The sequence below is a fragment of the Symsagittifera roscoffensis genome, chromosome 2, assembly GCF_963678635.1.
Source record: "Symsagittifera roscoffensis chromosome 2, txSymRosc1.1, whole genome shotgun sequence".
Classification (NCBI taxonomy): Eukaryota; Metazoa; Xenacoelomorpha; order Acoela; family Convolutidae; genus Symsagittifera; species Symsagittifera roscoffensis.
In genome coordinates, this window is record NC_087063.1 from 37,174,970 (window position 1) to 37,197,292 (window position 22,323).

At 32.5% G+C, this 22,323-nt stretch overlaps 1 protein-coding gene across 1 annotated transcript in view; it reads left to right on the forward strand.

Moving 5' to 3' along the window:
• Nucleotides 1-22,323, forward strand: part of LOC134840307 (uncharacterized) — a 107,917-nt gene that overhangs the window by 20,709 nt on the left and 64,885 nt on the right. The gene's annotated exons all lie outside the window — the stretch shown is intronic.

The window sequence follows — 22,323 nt, forward strand, 5'->3', positions numbered from 1 at the left end:
AAAAATAAGAAATTTTGCTGATATTAGTAACAAAAGAATAGCGAACAAGTAGCATCGCTACAAAGTTTTTCATCAAGATAATTGAATTTTTTTATGTAATCAATGAGAAATTCTTGATTTTAAAGTAGATAGTCAATTTCTTTGATTTTGATGTAAATTTGGGAGGATAACTCAAATTTGATGAATTTTTCAAAGCAAATCTCTGGAAATCTGATTCCAAATCGAATCAAGCAGGATTTTCAACTTTGAAAATCCTTAAAGAAATGAAGGAATAAAGAACTTTGCTGGGGAGTTTTTACAAATTTGGGTATTGAGTAGGAGATAAAAAGACTTTTTGATATATTATCGTACGACTTTTTGATTATTTTCAAATTCTCGAGAATAAACAAAATTTCTTTCCTTGTGATGTGTAATTCAACCGTAAGTTTGAAGCTTTGACACGCAATATGTGGATCACAAGTAAACTCTTTGATTGAGTAAGTTTCTCTGAAGAGTCCTTTACTTAGTCAGAGAACTCTATTTTGGACAACATAAACGTCCAAAAAATTGTGAAGAAAGTAAGATTCAACATCTATTTCATCAATAAGAAAATCAATTGGATTTTTTTCCTTTTTTCTTGTAAAGTAAATCGAGAAAATTCAGATGTTTTTTGATAGAAATTTTTCAAATATTGTTTAAGTTTTTTTTAAAATAATAAACAGTTCACTTTTACAAAAGGCTTGATTCTAATCTGTTGTGTTACTAAAAGAATATTCAATTCTGATCATTTGATATTGAAATTGTTGAAAGACCCATGAGATGTAGAACTCAGTTTTGGTTGGTTGACATAAAATTTATTGAAATTTCCATGAACATTGAAAGTCGATTCTGATTGGTTGATATCAGAAAAGATAAAATTTTCCTTATAATTAATGCTCGACTCTGATTGGTTGATAGCAAAACTTTTGAAAACTCCATGGTTAGATTGGATAAATTTAATTTCAGCTAGACTAAATAGTAAATCCATTCTGATTTTTTTCACGTTAAAAGCAATTGGTTGGTAAATTTGCTTTTACTATTGAGTTTTATTCATTTTTTGAAGTTATTCAATTTTTTTTTCTAAAAATGTGGGACATTCTAAATCGCCCATTTTTTCTTCTTCTACTTATTGAGATGACGTCATTGAATAGAAACGAAAGAATTGCAAGTCTTGATGTGGAAGAGAATACACTCGCTTACACGCATCAAGACATCGAAAGCACTGTGACGTTTTAAAGTGTTCCAATTGTAACTTTCATACATATAGCAGCAAGGAACTTACTAATCATATCAAGAAGAAGCATTGTCAACATAATGTTGAATTATGTGCTCAGTAGTCTCAAAACACACTCCAAGAGAAGGTAAAACTGATATGTTTTTAATTAAAACATAGTAGAAAATACTTTGATAATAATTTTTACTGAATCTGAAAAGACTATACACTAAATTTGAAAAACATCTAGTAAAAAATTTACAGTTTTATCATCATTATTGTTGTTTTGTCATATTCAAAGGTTCTGATTGATGATAAAACCAGCAACAACCGAGTTCAAATTGTCTTGAAACTTTCAATGGAAATCGATCCGAAAATCTTCCATCTACTGTGAAAACTCCATGGGTTGCCAGCTTGCGGGGATTTTGTTGCGATAAATTTGTAGTAAAAGTGAATCACATACGCTAAGGAGTGCTTAAGTATTTGATGAAATTTTAAAAAAAAACTGGATATTTATGTAACATTGATTTATTGAAAGGTTTTACCTAGTAACCATTTTAAAATTTTATTGCTTAGTGCTTGTAAGAGTAATCATAGAATAGAGCGTAGCAGATATTGGGGATTGATTTACTAAGAATTATGGTTTTCTTTTGCTTTTTTTTCTACGATTCAGAAAAGAAAGTGATAGTTGTCCTGGAAAATATGTATTTTCTGCTAACATCTGAAAATTTCAAGATAATAATATACATCATTCTCAACCAAAAATTTACTTCAAAACCGAAATTCAGAGTTGAAACAGCAATATAAAATTATCAAGAAGAGAAAATCATTTGAAGACGTTTCGCAAAGGATTCATGGTATTAATTCAGCTTCAGATTGTTGAACGTTCGTTGAAAAGATACATTTTCCATCAAAAATTCATTTTTCAAATAATATTTTTTGTTCAAATTGAATTAATTTGATAAATAGAAGATGAAGCAGAAACTGAGAAAATGAGATAGAAACTCAATTAAATTCATTGGGAATTTTGAGATAATTTTACTAAAATTTAGCTTATAAACCATATTTTGAGAAAAACTCCGACATAAAAAGGGTCAAAGGTTGGTATTTATGTGTAATTCATTAGAAAAGTTTGTTATCCTTTGATATATAAGGTAACTTTTTATGAAAAATCAGATGTTTTGAGGATAATTTTTGTAAAACAAACTCAATCCGACATCTTTTGGAAGAAGTACATGAAGCATAAAGCAAAGACAGCTTTTAAGATCTACATTTCACAATTTTTTTAAACTAGATAGAGTTTTCTTTTGCTTAATAAAAATCCGAAAATTACACAATTGTTCCAGTTTGCACTTTGATTTCGTTTGCTAAATCATTTTTTGAGACGCGCTCTTTTAAAAATTTTTAGATATTGTAGATGTTAGAAACTAGGTTCCTTTGCGTATTTCCGGAGGTTTTCAGAATATAACTAATAAATGTGCTCCTAATTTGTTCTTAAATTGTAAAAATATTTATTTTCTCATTTTTTACATTTTTTTTGAATGTTTTAAGCAGCACCGATTCTTTCTCACTTGGAGATTTTTGAGAAAAAGTCCCTCATAAATAAGAAAAAAAGCTATTTAATATTTGTTTTGCAAGCAAAACGATATTTATTGACCCAAAAATTGTAATTTTGCTTAAATAATTTACTGTATCAAGACAACCTTGAGGAAGACAATTACAATTTTTATCGTAATAATCAGACGGTGTCAATTCTAATTTCATCTTTACCAGCAAATTGTTCGTTCAATTGATACAATTTTCCTCCTAAACTCTCCAGTTTTGACTAAATTTTCTTGCAAAGTGTGTTCAATAGCGAAAACATGTATTAAGTAGAAAGCAGGAATAACCTTAAAGCATAGAGCATTTCTACAGAAAATCATGAAAAAATGACTATTTTTCCAGAAAAGTGATAGACATTTATCCCAAAAGTTGTATTTTTGCTTAAATAGTTTACTGTAGCACCTAACGAGGGAAACTTGAGGAAGACATTTACAATTTTTATCAAAATAATTAGACGGTATCAGTTCTAATTTCATCTCTGCTAGCAAATTGTTCGTTCGATTGATACTATTTTCCCCCTAAATTCTCCAGTTCTGACTAAATTTTCCTGCAAAGTGTGTTCATTAGCGAAACCATGTATTAAGCCGAAAGTAAGAATAACCTTTAAAAATAGAACATTTCTACGGAAAATCGTGAAAATTATGTTGCAGAAGCAACAGAGAGATAATCATCACTTATGAAGAAGATTTTGTTGAATTTGAGCCAATATCGAATAAATTTTTAATAAAAATTTATCTCATTTTTAGTCAATTGTAGCAATTAACTGTTCATTTTTCATCATTGATCTGAAAATTTGTACTATTAAGGTGAATAACTTCTCTGAATTTGTAATTTTTGTACAAATTTGGGTTAATCATTGAGCAAAAATCTAGAAATTTTATGGAATTTTGCTCTTAATGTTCATTTGTATTGAGAGTCCTATTTCAATTCTCCCTGAATTGGACAAAAAATTAGTTAAATATCCAATTAAAAGGTTGAAAATGGAAAATTTTTGACAAATTTGAATAATTTTTAATTTACTTTCTTGAAAATTACGGTTATTTTCACTATCTTCCACAAGTTTCAATTTCAATTCAGCTTTTATGAGCTCTCTTGTTAATGTTGAGAGCATTATATAACCCGCTTTGTTGCTCAAATAATGCTAAAATTTATCGTATTTCAATTTTTTGTTTGAAAAAATTGCAAAAATCCATATTTCTATTCAAAGTTTTGTATCAGTGTCTCAACATGATGCCAATTGAAATACAATTTGAGCTTAATTTTAAACTGTAAACGTATTTACTTTTTATTCAATTAGATCAGAAGCAACAAAAAACTAGCCAAAATCTTGAGATTTTTGCAGTTTGTTCCAAAAATTTTGAAATTTTTGCAATTTATTCCGAAAATTTTGAAATTTTTGTATTTTTTTCCCAAAAACTTGAATTTTTTGCATTTTTTTTTTCCAAAAATTGGATTTTTTTTTGAAGTTTCAGTAAGTTTCGGCATAAATTCAGGTAGATAGAAAGTAAGATTATCCAATAAATTAGATCGAATTACAATAAAACTTATAGTGTTTTAAAGTTTTTATGAAAAATTTTCAATTTTTGTGACAAAATTTCCAAGTTTTTGAACAAAAACTCTTAACATTGACTTACCATGTACAATTAAACTGAATACATAACCTTAATTTCTAAACCTACACATAATGAGACAGTATTAATTACCAATTAGATAATGCGAGCCAAAATTTTTGCGAAAAAAAACTAGAAATTTCCACGCAAAAACCAATTTTTTTTTCAAAAAACATGACTTTTTTCTCGAAGTTTCGTTAGGTTTCAGTATAGCTTTAGATATTTTTCTCGTTGAATCAAACCTATAAAACAATAATCAAAACATCTAAACCGTAGAAGCTAGCTAAGAAACGCAAGTATCGGCAAAATCGAGTTCAAAAAATTCGGGCGCCAAAATTTTTTCTGAAACTTACCATCTGAAACCTTACCATCTTAATACATAGGAAACCTATTCCCTATCTTAATACATAGGGAAATCTATTCCCTAATGAGTTCCTAATTCCCTACAAGGAATTTCTTATACATACGGAAAGCTATACATGGGAAATTCGGGCGCCGAAAAAAAAAACTTATCATCTTACCATCTGAAACCTCTTATCTTAATACATTGGGAAACCTATTCCCTATCTTAATACATTGGGAAATCTATAGCCTATGTTAATACATAGGGTGCGGACCGGATACTCTATAGCCTATGTTAATACAATTTTGATTTGGATAGGGTTTTTTTTAATTGGCATATTTTACAACCATTGCATAATACTTTGATCCAAATTGGTGCTTTGGGAAAATAAAACTTTTGGATAAAGTTAGAGTTTGTCTTTTCTGATCCTGAATGTCCTTTAGTGTGGAGGGTATGTGAAGTATTGAATGCTATTAACATCGTACTTAAGAGTAGACATGGTACTTTAAAATCAGGTGTTTGATATTCTAAAATGTCTGTGTTTTCACGTATAGTAGTTTTTTTGAATTTTCAGAAGTATCTAAGGAGTGTTTTGTTTCCTAAGATTGTGGTATCAGCTTTTGTTGGCTTCGTTTTGTATTTGTGCCATAATTTTAGCTGTCTGATGACGGGGTCAAGATTTTGGTATTTTTGTAATAGTTCCAGTTGTTGGTAGGAAAATGTTTTCTACTTATATTTTTGATAGGGGTATTGTATCAAGTGGGTCATGAAGATCAAAAACTTGATTTATCGTGTATTTTGAATCGCTTGGTAGCGATCCTGATAGATTTATGGTATCAGTTAGGTTTTCCTTTTCTATTAAACGGAATGGGTACCTTTCATGTGGTTGTTGCTTAAGTCGTATTTGTTGAGTATTATTTTTGATCCAATATGAATACGGAATTGGCTTGAATGTAGATGTTCCTAATAAATCAAACTCATAATGATTGTTTTGACAATCTAAATAGAGTAGAAAATGTTGTAGATTGTTTATTTGTGATTGATCTATGACAAATTTTACTGCATATTTACATTCTAATCGTGGTGAAGTTTCATCTTTGGCGAGATAAAAATTTTTTTTTTGTGGTATTTCAACTGTTGTTTTTCTTGTTAATAGTTCAGGTGGTGTTTTTCTACTAAGAGTATCAGGTAGTTCAAGGTTTTTTCCTGCTGTCCATACTCTGTGTAAGTTTGGAAATTTCATTAAAATTAGTTGAAATCTATAAAGTCGATGGTTTGGATTCGATTTTTGTGTAAAAAGAAATATGATAGGTTTATGGTCTGTAAAGAGAACTGTTGGATGTTTGGATCCAAGTATTAAAAATTCATATTCTGTAAAAGTGTGTATGATAGCTGTGCACTCTCTCATAAGGGTAGAGAGGCGTAATTCAGCTTGTGTAAATAGGCGAGATTTTACTGATATAAGATTCATTTTGTTTGTGCCATTGGGAGATTGTAATAATGCTGCTCCGATGCCAAAATTTGAAGCATCGCACATTGCATAAAATGGTTGATTTGGATCTGGGGTTGTGTTTGAAATTTGTTCTGTGAGAAGTTTTTGATTTCTTCAAATCGTGTTAGATGTTCTGTTGACCATTCAAAATTATTTTGTTGTCTAAGAATGTTATAAAATGGTCTTAAGTTTGATTGCGTTTTATATACGTATTTACTTAAGAAGTTTAACATTCCAAGAAATTCTTGGATTTTCTTTTTATTTGATGGTAGTCGGAGTTTTTGAATTGCATCATTTCGTGATTTCAGTGTGTTTATAGTGTCTTTTTCTATGATGTGTTCAAGAAATTTTACGAGTGTTAAGAAAAAAGGTGATTTATCTGGGGCTACTTTCATGTTTTCGTTTTGTAGAGTTTGATGATATTTTTCTAGAACTATGAACAATTCATCTTTTGTTTGTGATTGCATGAAAACATGGTCTAAAAATGTAATTGCATTTTTACTAAGTATGAGTGGTCTAAAAGTTTTACCTATGAAGGCTGAGAAATCTGCTGGTCCTATGGATATGCCATAGACTAATCGATTAAAATCGTTTTGTTGATTTCCCATAACGAATTGCGGTTAATCGTCGTGACTTTTCATCTAGTGGCATTTGGTTATATGCACTATTCATCTCAGCGGTTGTGAAATGTTTACCGTTTATTTTTGTTAAAATTATTTGGCTTGGTTCTATTGGCCAATTACATTTGGATTCATCAATTAGTGAATTGAGGTAACTAGCATCTAGAACTATTTTTAATGATTCTCCTTTGGCGAGGATAAAAACAGGGTTAATAACGGTGTTTCTTTTTGGTTGTTCTCCTTTATTTACTGGAGATATAATTTCGTATTAATCTAGAATGACAAGTAGTCTATTGACTTTGTCATGTAAATGAATTGGTTTTTTACTTGCTCTTTGTTTTTTGAAACCTGCGTCAGGTTTCAATTGTAAATGTAGTAGTGAATTTACGTAGTCAACGTCAAATTAAGATGTTGCATAAACTGTTGGATATCTTAAAAGTAAATCGGCTAATTTTTCAAATTCATTCTGTGTTAATTGGGAGTGTTGAAAATTGAACATTGTCAAGAATTTTTGTTGTAGTTCTGTATAGTGTGATATTTTGAATGTTGGTTGAAAATAAGGTGTTTTTTGAAATGGTTTGTGTTCCTTTTTTCATCACTTATTATATTATTTTTTGATAGTTCTTCATCGAGAATTGTTGATTGACACATATCTAGTAGTTGTAATATATTATTCACTCTGTATGCTACTTCTTTTGTGGGAAAAGTTGTTGCATTAGTTTTGCAATATCCTAAGAGTCCTAAAGTAAGTTGATTTTGTATGGTGAACTGTTATACACGTGTAGAGAAATAAAATCGGAATTTGAGTTTTTCATCTATTTTATGGAAGAAATTGTTATTCTAAAAAACTTATGAATCGGTCTAAATTCAAAGTCTAATATATGGAGATGTTGTTTTTTTGGTTTTTGTCGTACTGGTGGACTTGTCTATGTCTATTGTATGATGAGTCTCTTGATCTATCCTTTGAATAAGGTCTGTTCCTAGGATAAGAATGAGAACTGGTATCAATCGAGTAATTCTGTCAGTTTGAAATTGATTGTGAATAATTATTTCGTTAAAAGGGTATTTCTACTGTGTGATCGACTATAACGATTTTGTGAGGAATTTCGCGAATTTCGTGTACCTGGTGATCTAACTCTGTAGTTAGAACTATAAGGTGATTGATTTCTTGAATGATTTGAGCCATTTGGTAGTGGTTTTCTAGGGCTATTGTTACTATGAATGTTTTTGTTCGGCAACATTTGATCTTTTTTCATGTATTGATAGAATGATTTATTTGGTTCTTTGTACTTTTGTGGTTTATTTTGATTGTCTTGCTGTTTTTGTCTGCATTCAGCAATACTGTGTCCTTATCTTTGGCAATAGTTACACCATCTTGTAAATGATGGTTTACCTTTAAAATTTGGATTTTTCTCATATATATTCAGAAATTCAGTGATTTTTTTTGGATAAATCTGTGTCTAAATTATGTATATTATTTATTTGTGTTGTTGTAGTTTGAATATTATTAACGTACAGTAATTTGAGGTTTTCTGTTTCTTCTAGTTTCATAGTGATTTCTGTTTGTTCTAGTTTATCTACTAGTTTTCTCAAATCTAGATCTGGTTCTCGAATTGAGGAAGGATGTGATGCTCTCTTTTTAATTGAATTTTTTTGTAATTGAGGTGTTGGAGTCATCATTAAAATTTCTCTCATTTTTGTGTTTTTATAATCATGAGTATTTTGTGAATATACTTTTCGGACTAGTGTTTCGATCCTTACTGCTAGTTGTTTGATCGTTTCATTAGGTAGTCTACGAATTTCATTACATAAAACTCTTTGATGTTGTTTGTTCCTTTCTGAATCAAACATTTTTGAAAATTCTTGTGTGAATCTTTTCCAATATGATTTTATTTCTATAGGTAGAACTGAAAACCATTTTTGAGCTGCGCCATCAATCGTGGTTTGTATTAACGCTGTTCGTCTATGTATCCAATTTTGGTGAAGTGGCGTATTTATGGGTTCAGGTCCTATGTTTAAAACTAAATTTGCTGTGAATGCATTTAAATAATCTTCTACAGAATAATCAGGATCTGTGCCAGTGAATACCGTCAAAGGCTTGTTTGATTGTATTGATGATCCACCCATGAGGTATGGATTCATAGTCATCTGTAGTGATTCTACGGCATTTGGCATTTGTGAAAAATTTGTGAGTTGACTTTTTGTGATTTTGTGTTGTTGTAAATAATAGGGTGGTGAGATTTCATTTTGCATTTGTGTTGGTTGATAATAATCTGTGTTAATTGGGTTTTGCCTTAATATTGGTTGATATGATGTGTATAGATTGGGTTTTGCGTTTGCAATGGTTAGTGATTTTGTGTATTAGCTAGGTTTTGTGAGTAAAAATTTGTATGTTGGGATGCTTGATTTGGTCGAGGTGGTTTTGCACGGTATTCTTGTGTATATGGTGCAAAAATATCTGATTGATAATAATCATCATCATTTGATGATAGATAATTAGGTGTATAGTAAGGTGTATTGTGTTTACCTTGGTTTTGTTCATTATTTTTACTCTGTTGAAAAAATGGATAGTTTTCACTTTGGTGTAGTGAATTGCGTGTGTAGTCATGAGAATTTACTGAATTTGTTATTGGTTGTCCAAAATTTTGTCTTTGTGAAAATATATGATTTCGAGTTTTTTTATTTGGGCGAAAAGATTTAGATCTTTGCGGTCTAATTTCATAATTATAATTGTGTTCTGCAAAGTTATTTTTAGTGAATGTTCTTTGTTTTTGTATCGGTTTCATCATTGGTCTAAATAGTTGATAACTCACATGTGGGTATCTTGGTTCAATGGTGGGCTTAACCGTAGATTGTTGTGTTACTTGTGGTAAGATTGGATTTTTTGGTCTTGGAGTTGTAAGATTTGGATGTATTGGTGAGATACTTTGTTGTGCTGTTGTTACTACTGTGGTAACTACTTCTTCATTTGTGAAATGTGATGATGTTTGAATATCTTGTTGTGTGAGATTCCTAGTTCCATTTAAACTTGCTTGTTGTGAGACAGTTGAATTTAAACTATTATTGCCTGTTCTATCGGGTAGAAATGAATTATAGTTTAAAGGTGTTGAATCAGTAGTGATTGGATATACCTTAAAATAGTCTTTGTTTATAGATATTGTGCCAATGGCTTGACTTGAAATATCTGTTGGTATGTTAATGAATAATGTATGAGACCATTCAGAGTCCTAAACATAATCTGAATCTTCTGCTAATCATCTGTTGAATTTTGGGGTCTGAAATTCTTTTTTGCTTGTGAGATTAAATCAAGATTATGTGCGAAATAATCTATGATAAACCATGCTAAGATTTTTTGTAAATCGTGTTTAACATTTTAACATTTTGTGAACCGTCGTTACTGGTTAAATTTTCACGGATTGTATTTAATTATTCGGAAAATATCGTGATTTTGTGTCTTACAGTTGTATGTTTTGATGTTTGAACTGGTGAAGTTCCTTAGGATTCTGGTTTTTCTAATATAGATAAATAGCTATAAATTATTCGAAATACTTCATTAGTAAAAATTGAATTTACTCTTTGTGAATTTTGGTTTTATATTTTTTATGTATTTTATGAATACTTTTGAAAAGTCTATATCTACGTCGTCTGTTTGAAGTAGATACCGACCATGAAATTTGTTTGTGCTCTGTAATTCTATGGTTTAGATTCCGTGTGTTGTGTTGGTGTACATATTCCTTTGAGGTAGTGGTCGACAATTTGTCTTTTGATTTTTACTTCTGGAAATTCTGCTGCGCATGGACTAACTCCTCGTTTTAAATAAATTTGCTTTTAAATTTTGACAAAAATTTGGTTGTCCTCTATCATCAGTGAGGGAAGTGATTATAAATGGAATGATGGAGTTTTCATCTTCACTTTCTTCATATTGACTCTTTTTTGTGCTTTATGATTGTCAATTTGTAACTTTCTGTGTATTTTTTTGGTTGATTCCAATTGTATAATCGTACTGGTCTGTTTTTGTATGTGTTTTTTTTCTTCGTTTTCCTTGTATTGATGAATGTGATGTGGTTTCTGAGTCAGAAAAAAATAATGTATCATTAACTGGGTAATACTTATTTATTGAGTCTTTTTATCTATAAAGTTCTTGTAAATGACTTGTTTCTGATTCGGAGAATGCGTTTCTTTGTTATGAAAATTCTTTTCGTGTAATTTGTCTTTGTTTGCCTAAAATTTTTCGTTTGATTGTTTGTCGTTTGGTTCTAATATATAATGTTGACTGTATGTGTGGAGTGATTACGAGATCATTTTTCTCGTTGTTTATTTCACAGTTGTGTAATATGATTGTTTGTTTATTTCCTAAATTATCTAGTGACATTAGGTTTAAGATGACGAATGTAATATTTGGATTATTGATTTTTAATGCATAAACTGTTAGTTTTTACAATTTTTTCAGCTTAGCTTAACTTGGGTCTTGTTTTTTAGGGTTGGAAAGAAAAGCATATATCGATTTCGAAGAATGATTGTTACTTTCTCGTGGCTGGTCTAAGTTAAGGTGTTAAATTATTTAATCTAACTTAGGGGCAAGGGTTGTGTTCAATAGTTGGAGAATAGTAAATCGATCCACAAGGTTAAGGTATAATTAGAACACAAGTAGTTCGTTAGATACTATTTTAAACTTACTAAGTTTAAGTATTATCCTGGCTGAGGTAAGAGGGGGGATCAAGTGAAGAAAGAATAACCGAAGTTCTTCACTGTTTATCCTAATTAGAATGGTTAGTGTTATTGAAAAATTTCTGTTAGTACTGGGTCATAGGAAGGGTTGGATAGTGAATCGAAGTTTTAGGTCGTTAGACACTATGCTAAGTGTGTGGGGGAGATTTTATCAATTATTATTGTACAATAATAGGTTTAGCGCCTGTAATTATCGGTGAAGAATTTTCTTCAATGAAACTATGCCTGTAAATGAAAATGTAACATCATTGCTAATAATACTCTAAAAATGACAGTTTGCGTTGGCTTTTGCCGTACGACCATGAAACTTATGGGTAAGTTCCGTTGTAGTCGTATATTGTCTCTTGTTCGAGGTCTTCTTCCAATACCGGGGAGTTCTCGTATTGTTCGGAATGACGGCTCTGATCTTTTGAGTCGTAGAGACATTTCAATTAAATTATTGTCTTGTAACATTTTTGTGAATGTTTGTCTAATTTTAATCTATTTTTGGTTAGCTCTAAGCTATTTTATTCCTAAATGTCTTATTCGAGACTTATGGTCGCACCAGATGAGTTGGAACGGATGGTTTAACTCACAGAGTAATTTCAGATAAGGTACACCGTTTGCTCGTCACGCTATCTTGTTTTCGGCCGGATAGATTCGTGCAACTTCTTAGTCTAATACCGATCTTAATCTTAGTCTTTTATCTCTTAGTCTCAATAGATCTAGAGTATACTGGTTAGTTACGAGTTGGTCTCTTGGAAATGGCAACTAAGCTGCAAGTTAAATTCAGAATGCTCTGGTGCTGAAACTACAAGTAATTTCATCACTTACAAATAAATGGGTTGTTAGTTAGATAGAGTATGATTGGTTAGTCTTCAATATTTTATAGGGATAAAATATCTAATTTATAACCAATAATAATATATAGTTTGGATCAGGCTCCACACCACCTGTTATTACTTACATTGTGTCATCTTACCCCTTTTCAGCTTGCCTGTTACAATTACGTCTAGTTTTCACTGTCGAAGAAAGCAACGATTCAATTGTGCTCGAAATATTTTTTCATCTGCTTTACTTCGACCTGTCTTCAACATAACAATTTGCAACAACAGACAATGATCTAACAAGTATGGACACTCTAAGCTCAAATACAAACATGCGAAGCCCTGAATGTTTCGACTGCCTTTTAAGATTTTATGGAGCAGTAATAACATTATAAAATTAAATGTAATGACAAGACTGCTCGTATCGGGGCGAAGCCCTGAATGTTCCAACTGCCTTTTAAGGTTTATGAAGCACTAATAAAATTTAAAAATTAATTGAAATAAAACGAAATGAAATTTTTTTTTCTTCTAAAACTTGAAATTTTTAAATGAAAATCATCACCCCAAACGTCGTTTAAAGTGTAAAAGGATAGATTTCGCTCCTTGTAATAAATCAATTATGTCAAATAAACTTTTTTCAACCAATTTGGAAAGATTTCTAAGACGGATTAACTCTCCGCTTACTCGTTAATAGCGCGGATTATATTGCGCGTTAATTGTCACAAATTGGTCAAAATGGTCAGAATGGCAATCTTTAAACCTTTTTCATAAGTTTACGAAAAATAATCACAGCTGAAATATTTTTTCAAATTTAGGCTCAAGACAACAATGACTTTTGAATGATATAAAAAATTCCGACAAAAATGGCTAGTTTAAAAGTCGAAACTTGTCTGAAGTAAAAAAACCCATCCCGAGCACAAATATTCCGTTACTTTCGCTTCAAAAATTGGAACAAAAATTCAGCTCCGAGCAGTGTGTTAGTGATGGCGAATAGTATCGCTTTGTAATTTAAAGCGCGTGTGGGAGAGATTTTCGAAAAAAAATTGTATATAAGTTTCCAGCTTTTATCGAGCTTTCGAGTCAAAACTACTTCAAACACCCTAAACAGCACCCTAGGTAGGTTTTATTCTGCTTTTAGACCGAGCTGATTTGTTCTGCTTTTAGACAAAATTTAACCCATGCTCTAGATTCTGAGGCCCTGCCAGCGGCTGTATGGCTCAGTTTATATATTATACAAAACAAGAATGACTTAACTACTGATTGATCAAAAAGCTGTGGTTAATGTTATGATAGGATGAGTACTAACTTGTCAGTTGTAGTCATTTTATTTGAAATAAATGTAAATTTTATGGCGAGTTGCTTCATTGCCCATAGTTTCTAGATAGTTTTGTTAGTTTCTGTGGTGGTATTTTGTTCTTTGTTGGTTAAAATTAAGATTTTGATGAGTAGCAATTTTTAATGATCGTTATATTTATGGCTATTGTGTTTCGTAGTTTTTAAATTTTTTTGTTGATAACGGTTTTGAGGACAATCAAATCTAGGTATCAGTTATCTAGGATTCGGAGAATGCGTTTCTTTGTTTTGAAAATCCTTTTCGTGTAATTTGTCTTTGTTTGCTTAAAATTTTTCGTTTGATTGTTTGTCGTTTGGTTCTAATATATCCTATTGACTGTCTGTGTGGAGTGATTACGAGATCATTTTTCTCGTTGTTTATTTCACAGTTGTGTAATATGATTGTTTGCTTATTTCCTAAATTGTCTAGTGACATAAGGTTTAGGATTACGGATGTAATATTTGGATTATTGATTTTTAATGCATAAACTGTTAGTTCTTACAATTTTTTCGGCTTAGCCTAACTTGGGTCTTGTTTTTTAGGATTGGAGAGAAAAGTATATATCGACTCCTGAGAATGATTGTTACTTTCTGGTGACTAGTCTAAGTTAAGGTGTTAACTTACTTAATCTTACTTAGGGGTAGTGATTGTGTTCAAGGGTTGGAGAATAGTAAATCGATTCACAAGGTTCAGGTATAATTAGAACACAAGTAGTTTGTTAGATACTATTTTAAACTTACTAAGTTTAAGTACTATCCTGGCTGAGGTAAGAGGGGGGATCAAGTGAAGAAAGAATAACCGAAGTTCTTCACTGTTTATCCTAATTAGAATGGTTAGTGTTATTGAAAAATTTCTGTTAGCCCTGGGTCATAGGAAGGGTTGGATAGTGAATCGAAGTTTTAGGTCGTTAGACACTATGCTAAGTGTGTGGGGGAGATCCAAGGATAAGCCTTGATGATCAAGAATTATTTTAATGATATATAAATTAGTTTAGATAAAAGTGAAATGGAGATCCAAGGAAAGCCTTGATGATCTATTAAGTTCAAAAGGTTTAATTTAGGTAAAAGTTAAGATCATTTTAAGGTTCTTTTATTTTTTGGTTTGTTGTTAGTTTTTTCCTTGCCTTTATGCCATTCGTTTTCAGGTTTTGCTTATTTGATTTTCGTTTTCTCCGCTTTTGCTTTTTGAAATCTGATGGGCCGACATAAATTAACAAAGCTGCTCTCCCTGAATGATTCGAATGACTACTACTTTTCAAACTCCATTCAATAATGTTAAGCGTTGAGAAAATTTATTCAAATCCGGAGACGAATAAAAAAAAATAATTTTGTGAGTTTTTTTTCAATAAACACTAACCCATAATCTGTGAAAAGTACAAAATGGTAAGTTTTGCAAACATCAAACCTTTATTCAGACTAATAGCATCAATCAATATCACGACTCAATCCAACTTGGAACGATTTGCTAACTGCCAAGCTGGGAACGAAACCATCCTGATTAAATTTTAAGAACAGGATCATAACCGACTGAATTTTAAGATGTTTTTTTTTATGGCGGGAAACAAATGTAATTTTATGGCGGGTTGCTTCGGTTACCATAGTTTCTCATTAGTTTTTAGTTTCAGTAGTGGTATTTTTTTTCTTTGTTGGTTTAAATAAGGATTTTGATGAGCAACACTTGTTAATGATTGTTTTATTTATGGCTAGTGTGTTTTGTAGTTTTTAAATTTGTTTGAGGACACCGGTTTTGAGGACAATCAAATCTAGGTATCAAAAATGAGTTTTTAGCGAAAAAATACACAAAATTTTTTGTTCCATGTTGTCCCATTCTTTGTATCTGCTGTTTTGTGAAAGTTTTTTGTGCTTCTATTGCATACCTTCACCTTCTGAAGCTGTTTTGCTGTATTTATTTTGTATTGTAGTGTTATATATATATATAAATAGGATCATTTTAAAGTTTTTCGTTTTTTGGTTTGTAGTTAACTTTTTCCTTGCCCTTATGTCATTAGTTTTCAGGTTTTGTTTATTCGATATTCGTTTTACTTGGTTTTGCTTTTTCTTTTGAATCTGATGTGTCGACAAAACTTAATAAAGCTTCTCTCACTGAATGATCCGATTGACTACCTTCTAACATCTATTGAATAATCTTAAACTTTGGAAAAATTTGTTCAATTTCAGAAACGAATCATAAAAAAAATGTTGTAATTTTTTTTTCAAAAAGCACTACCCCATAAGCTATGAAAAGTACAAAACGATAATTTTGCAAACATCAAACCTGTATTTAGACCTATTAGCATCAATCAATAAGCTCGACTCAATCCAGCTGGGAACCATTTGCTAACTGTCAAACTGGGAACAAAACAAAACTGAATGATTAAATTTTAAGAACAAGACCATAACCGACTGAATTTAACGGAAAAACAAACAGCATTAGAGTTACTTTAATATCCCTAGGACAATTTCTTATTCGGATTACATCTCCGCTTACGCTTTAATACCACGAATTATATCACAGTTTGGCCACAATTACTTTTTAAACCCCATAACTTCACAAAGAATGATCAGAAAAGAAAATTGTTTTTTTTTTAGCTCAGAACAACAAAGGGTATAGAAAATTCCATCAAAAACTGCGTGTTGAAAATTCGAAATTTGACTGGAGAAAAAACCAACCCGAGATTAAATATTCCAACATTTTCTTCGAATGTCGGAATCAAAAGTACAGTTCTGAAACTTGTTTGAGTGATATTTTTTGTGTGTTTAGTGTTGCGACTTTAGAAGAAAGTGACGGAATAAGTGTGCTCAATGTGTTTTTTTACAGACGAACTTCTTTTTTGTAATTTGCATTTTCTGATGTTTTTATCATGGGAACGTATTGTAAGTTTGAGCTGAATTTGAAAACATCTTTCTTCTGTGATCGTTTTTGAACAATTAAGGAGTTTAAAATTGCCTATTTGGCCAAACTGAGATAACTACCGCGCAAAAAAGTTTGTGCTGGTAATGAGTCAGTGGATCGTTAATCCATCTGAGAAATTGTACTGAAGATATAAGTGTGTTTTCAGTGTTATTTTGTTTCGTTATTTTATATCGATTATAATCTTCTCTTATTGTTCCGACTTTTGTAATGAAAATAATGGAATATTTGTGCTCGGGGTGGGTTTTCAGACCAATTTCGATTTCTTAACTAGCCTTTTTGACGTAATTTTTTCTATATCATTCAAAAGGTATTACTATCATGAGCTTAAATTTGAAAAAATATTTCACCTGTGATCATTTTTCGTCAAGTTAAAGGGTTATAAAGTTGTCATTGCGGCCAATTTGGGACAATTAACGCGCGATACATTTCGCGCTATTAACGCGGAAGCGGAGATTAAACCCGTACAAAAAATTGTTCCAAATTGGTTGAAGGAAGCTCATTTGTTACAATTGATGTGTTACTAAGAATAAAATTTATCAGTTTGTACTTTAAATGGCGTGTGTTGGGATGATTTTTACAAAAAATATCAAATTTTTCCTATCAAAATAATTCTTTTTTTTCATTAAATTTTTTACTTTTTCATGCTATTACTGCTCCCGAAACCTTAAAAGGCAGTCGGAACTTTCACGACTTTACACTGATACGAGCAGTCTTAACGGGGTTTTTTAATATCGCCGTTCAGGCCAATTTGGGACTTGGAAAAATTAACGCGCGATGATAATGATTGTCGAACCATTAGCCTTTTCAGCTTTCAATTCCATGGTTTCTCATATTAAGTTCCCAACTTCATCTTACAGTGTTTAAAAAGTTTAAAAGTGTTCACATTTACATTTTAGATATCAGGAAGTTGCAATTCGAATTAGTATTTTGATTGTTTATGATCATTAAAGTCCTCGGTGGAGCCCTTAGTGTTTTCCCTAGGTGTTACCAAAGCTAATTTTACGCCGGGTCGAGTTTTTTCCCTAGCGCTGTTTTTATTACGCACGAGCGCGCTCTACTGTCAGACCCGGTGAAATCTCGATGATTCGTCCAAGTGGCTAGATTGCAAGTGGGATGAAGTTCTCCAGTATCCATTCGAGGTCTCCAGTTTTGATGACATCTCTGGATATGACCATTTCGAGCGCCGATTAGATGTCGGGGCATATTTTTTCAGCAGACGGCGCCAGAAGCAACCCATTTCCTCTTTCACCAATCTCCAAGACTTCGCGAACAGCTTACTGATTGGCTGGTCACTGAAGGCCGCTGATGGTGTGTACAGAAAAGTTCTGCCAAGAAGATAACGGTTTGGAGCCAACGGATTTCCCTAGTTGTAATCGTTTGATGGTTTCTGGGAAAATTTTTTCAAGTCAAATTTCAGAAATGAGGGATTTTGCTGAATCCCGGTAATATGCAATCGGCAATTTTTTTCTTTGTTCCTTAACGAGCTAATAAACATTAGAATCATCGTAGTTACTTTGAGTAACTTGAGCCAATCAGAGAAAAGTGAAAAATCGATTAGAGGCTTGTCCTCTCCTTGTCTTGCGCTGAAGAACTTGGAGGCTTAAACCACTCCAATTCCGGTGTCATTAGGAAGTCGGGAGACTGGAACCAGAATTTATTCCTCTTGTGGCATAATCAGCTGGGTTGCGATTCCCTGAAAAATGATTCCATTGTGACTCTTTGGAATTTGAAAACTTTTCAGTGACCCTCTTGCTACAAAAGTCTTTGCGCCTTAGCTTGAAAGTTATAAACGAGCTTGCGGAGGAAATTCGAATACCTCACAAATGACAAAAGGTTGCGAGGATTTGCACGCTCGAAGTCTTCGAGTTGTTTTATGTAGGCAGCCACAATGAATTTTGAGTTACCAAACCTACGAATGAGTTCTTCTATAGCCTGGCCATACTGGCTAGAGTCTGCGCCATAACTCTCTGATAAAATTTTTGCGCTGCATGTAACCTGTAAATAGTGTTTGAAGATATGTAATTTTCTGCATAGGACTTATACGAGGATTCTTTCCAATAGATGTTTGATATAGTTCAAACCAATTGTTACAATCAAGTGCATTTCCATCGAAATCAATAGACGTATATTGAGAAGTTTAAAAACTTTCAAGCTATAAGCAGATGTGATGTGTTGTCTTGTGGATTAGACGAACTAGTCAACAATGGCTGCGAACTTTTGTTGTTGTTCATTTCGTCAGTTGAGGTCCATCGATGACCATATTGTGTGCCTGACCGAAGAGGGCTACTAGTTGTAGCGGTTGGCAATGGCCTGTCAAATGTTGAAGTCTGACCATGAAAAACCCTTAGTTCTGGGATGCAGAATTGGAGAAAGGAATGTTGTTCAAATTGAATCATACAAGCCTCCAAAGTGTTGTGGAGGCTAAATGGATGTTCTACTGAAATTGTTAAAATTTCACGTCATCTTTTTTGTTACTGGAGCCTCTGCTCGATAAGGAGAGCTGGTACAGATGCTTGAATCGTGTAGAGTTCTAAGTAGGTTCTCATCTACAGAAGAGTTACAATCTTAAATTGTCACACATTTTGATGGACCTTGGTCCAAAATGGAGTACCTCTGTTCGTTACTATACATTCCGACACTGGTTGTTTCAGTTATGAAGAAGAAGTCCGGTGGTTCAGAAGACCGGCTGGCGGTTATTGTTGCTGTAGCAACTGAGTTATCGTTGGAAATACACACTGGTGCAAAAAAAGCTATGAGGTTGTTTTCAGCTGGAGCAACTAAGCTATGATTGAATCATGTTTCGTTTCCGATGCAAGTCTTCTCGTACTTTTCCCTTGCTTAATTGCTTTCAATTTTCTATTGCGCAATGTAGAAGTACGTTCTAAACAGTCGTTGACTTCTTCAGAAGAAAAAAAAGCTAATTCATCAGCAATTTTTTCAATTTCTGTTACCAGAGTAACAAATTCCTCGAAAGAAAGCTTAACATCGTCGATTTCTTGGGATGTCAGTTAATGTTCAAGTTCTTCTAATGAACTTTAGGAGCCATTGCGTAGCCGATCAACAAAACAAAGTAGATAAAGGGATAAAAGTTTAGAAGAACTAGTCAAGTAGTGTCCTAGGTCAAGCAAGGGAAAACCAGTGGCGACAGGTTATTTTGAAGAGAGCTTTGCTGTAAAAGACACAAGCACGAGTACTGTTATAAGCAAAGTTTGCTCTGACGGTCAAACGGTAAAAATTAGGGACAACTAGCGAAGCCCAACTTTAAGGAGAACGGTTTGTTCTACCTGAAAAACAAAAATGCTAGATATACTAGCGAAATTACCAGGAAGCTGGGTTAAACCAACTTCAAGGAGAAAGGTTTGCTCTGACGAACAGACGGAAAATTCTAGGTCTACTAGCAAAACGAGAAAGCTGGGATTAACCAACTTTAAGGAGAAAGGCTTGCTCTGTCGAGCAAAGGAGAAAAGCAAGAGATGACTAGCGAGCGAGACAAAAGCTGGGCGGAACCGACTTTCAGGAAAAAAGTTTGTCCGTACGGACAAGCGGAAAGTGCTAAAGACTACTAACGAAGGCACGAAGAAGCTGGGTTTAACCAATTTTAAGGAGAAAAGTTTGCTCTGTCGAGCAAACGAGAAAAGCTAGAGATGACTAGCGAGCGAGACAAAAGGTGGGCGGAACATACTTTCGGGAGAAAAGTCCGCCCTTATGGACAAACAGAAAACGCTAGAGACTACTAGCGAAGGGACCAAGAAGCTGGGTTTAACCAACTTTAAGGAGACAGGTTTGATCTGTCGAGCAAACGAGAGAAGCTAGAGATGACTAGCGAGCGAGACAAAAGCTGGGCGGAACCAACCTTGTAGACGTACGTTTGATCTGACGAACAAACTATTCAGGCTGGAAGGCGACCAGCGTAAAGCTCGAGACAAGCTTTGAAATAAGTTTGTAAGGTATCAAAAGCTCCAATAAATTGAAAAAATCTTGTTGAAGTGGATGTTGTAAGTCGTTGTAGTCTTCGTCGTAGGATGCCGTAGCATCGCACCGTTCCTGATGACAGCCGCAATTCTTATATAAAAAATATCGTGCGTGATATTGCCCAAAAATTTTTTTTAGTCTGTATGAGTTAAATCAATTAAAATTCAAATTTTGAATTCGTTAGCAACTTTTTTTGTGTGTAGCAGGTAGAAGCTTTTATGAAGCCAGTAGAAAATTTCAACTGACTTTGAAAACCTTATTACATTGATTAGGAAACGTTATTACGCGTACTGTTTATTAATATTTTTTTTTTGAAAATTTAAAGAAATTTTATCAACCTTGTTTTTGTTTGTTATATTATACTAGATGAGTTATGAACTTCACAGCGCTTTTGTTTTTTAAAGAAATCTAAGTTATTGCTGGGTCAGGAACACAAAGTTTAAAAATCCAAAAAGGGAATATTTTTTTGAAATCTATCGTTGTTCCCCCGAGGAGAATTTCAATATTTTAAATTAGTGCAGCAAAGAATGTATCTAAAAATTTTGATGAAAAGCATTCTGACGAAATAAAACTGTATGACGTATGAACTGATAAAGCAACATATGAAATCGCCATTTATGTACATTTGTTTGTATAACAATTTTTGAGAGAAAAAACAGGCTTCGGTCCTTTGAGTAAAAATTGCCTCACTCACAATTTTTGTCAAACTCGTATTTGCAACCCATACAAATCAAACTCGCATTTGCAAATCAAATCAAACTCGTATTTGCAATCAATACAACAATGAAACGCAGCCGTAACTGATTGTTTTTTTGTATACATTTTGTGTGAAGGCTAGTACAAGTTTTGGAAAGATCTTGCCTGGTCCTGATCCTTTTTAAGAACCTGGATGAAATTGATGTGGAGTACTGGTAGAGGCGTCCAGATCCCTTGTCAAGCGGGAAGTATTGTGCACATCAGAAGATTGTGGTCGCCATGATTGCCGAACCATTAGTCTTTTGAGCTTTCAATTCAATCATTTCTCATATTTAGTTCCCAATTTTATCTTTCAGTCAAATGTTGAAGAGTGTTCACATTTAAATTTAAGATATCAGGAAGTCACAAATCGACTTTATTAATATGATTGTTAATGATCATTACCACGCGATGTAATTCGTACTATTAACACTTAAGCGGAGATATATTCCGAAACTTAGACTGATACTGAGTCATGCTATTTAGTTTATTTAAAAATTTACTACATGCAAAATATATCCTTTTCTTGTTTAGACAGCGTGTGAGGTAATGATAAAAAATCCAAAAAAAAAATTCAAAATTTTCATTTTTTTTTGGATTTTTCATCAAATTTTTTTAATTGAACATTATTAATAAACGTTAAAAAATAGTCGGAACATTCAGGGCTTTAACATAATACGATCTGTTTTGTTTGTGTTTTACTGATTAATTTGTTTTATTTTGTAATGTTTTGCTAAAGTTGTTTGCTGTTATTTGATGAGTCATTGACTTGTTGAAGTCTGATTTGTTCAATTATCTAAATTAGGTGAGTTTTTTAATGAGACTCGTTGGTTACACGAGAAGAGAAGAGATGGATCTATTTCCGGCCGGATAGTCTAAAATTGATCCTAATTTTTCTCTTTGGCCCTGGATCCCTAATATTTGTCGAAATACAGTAA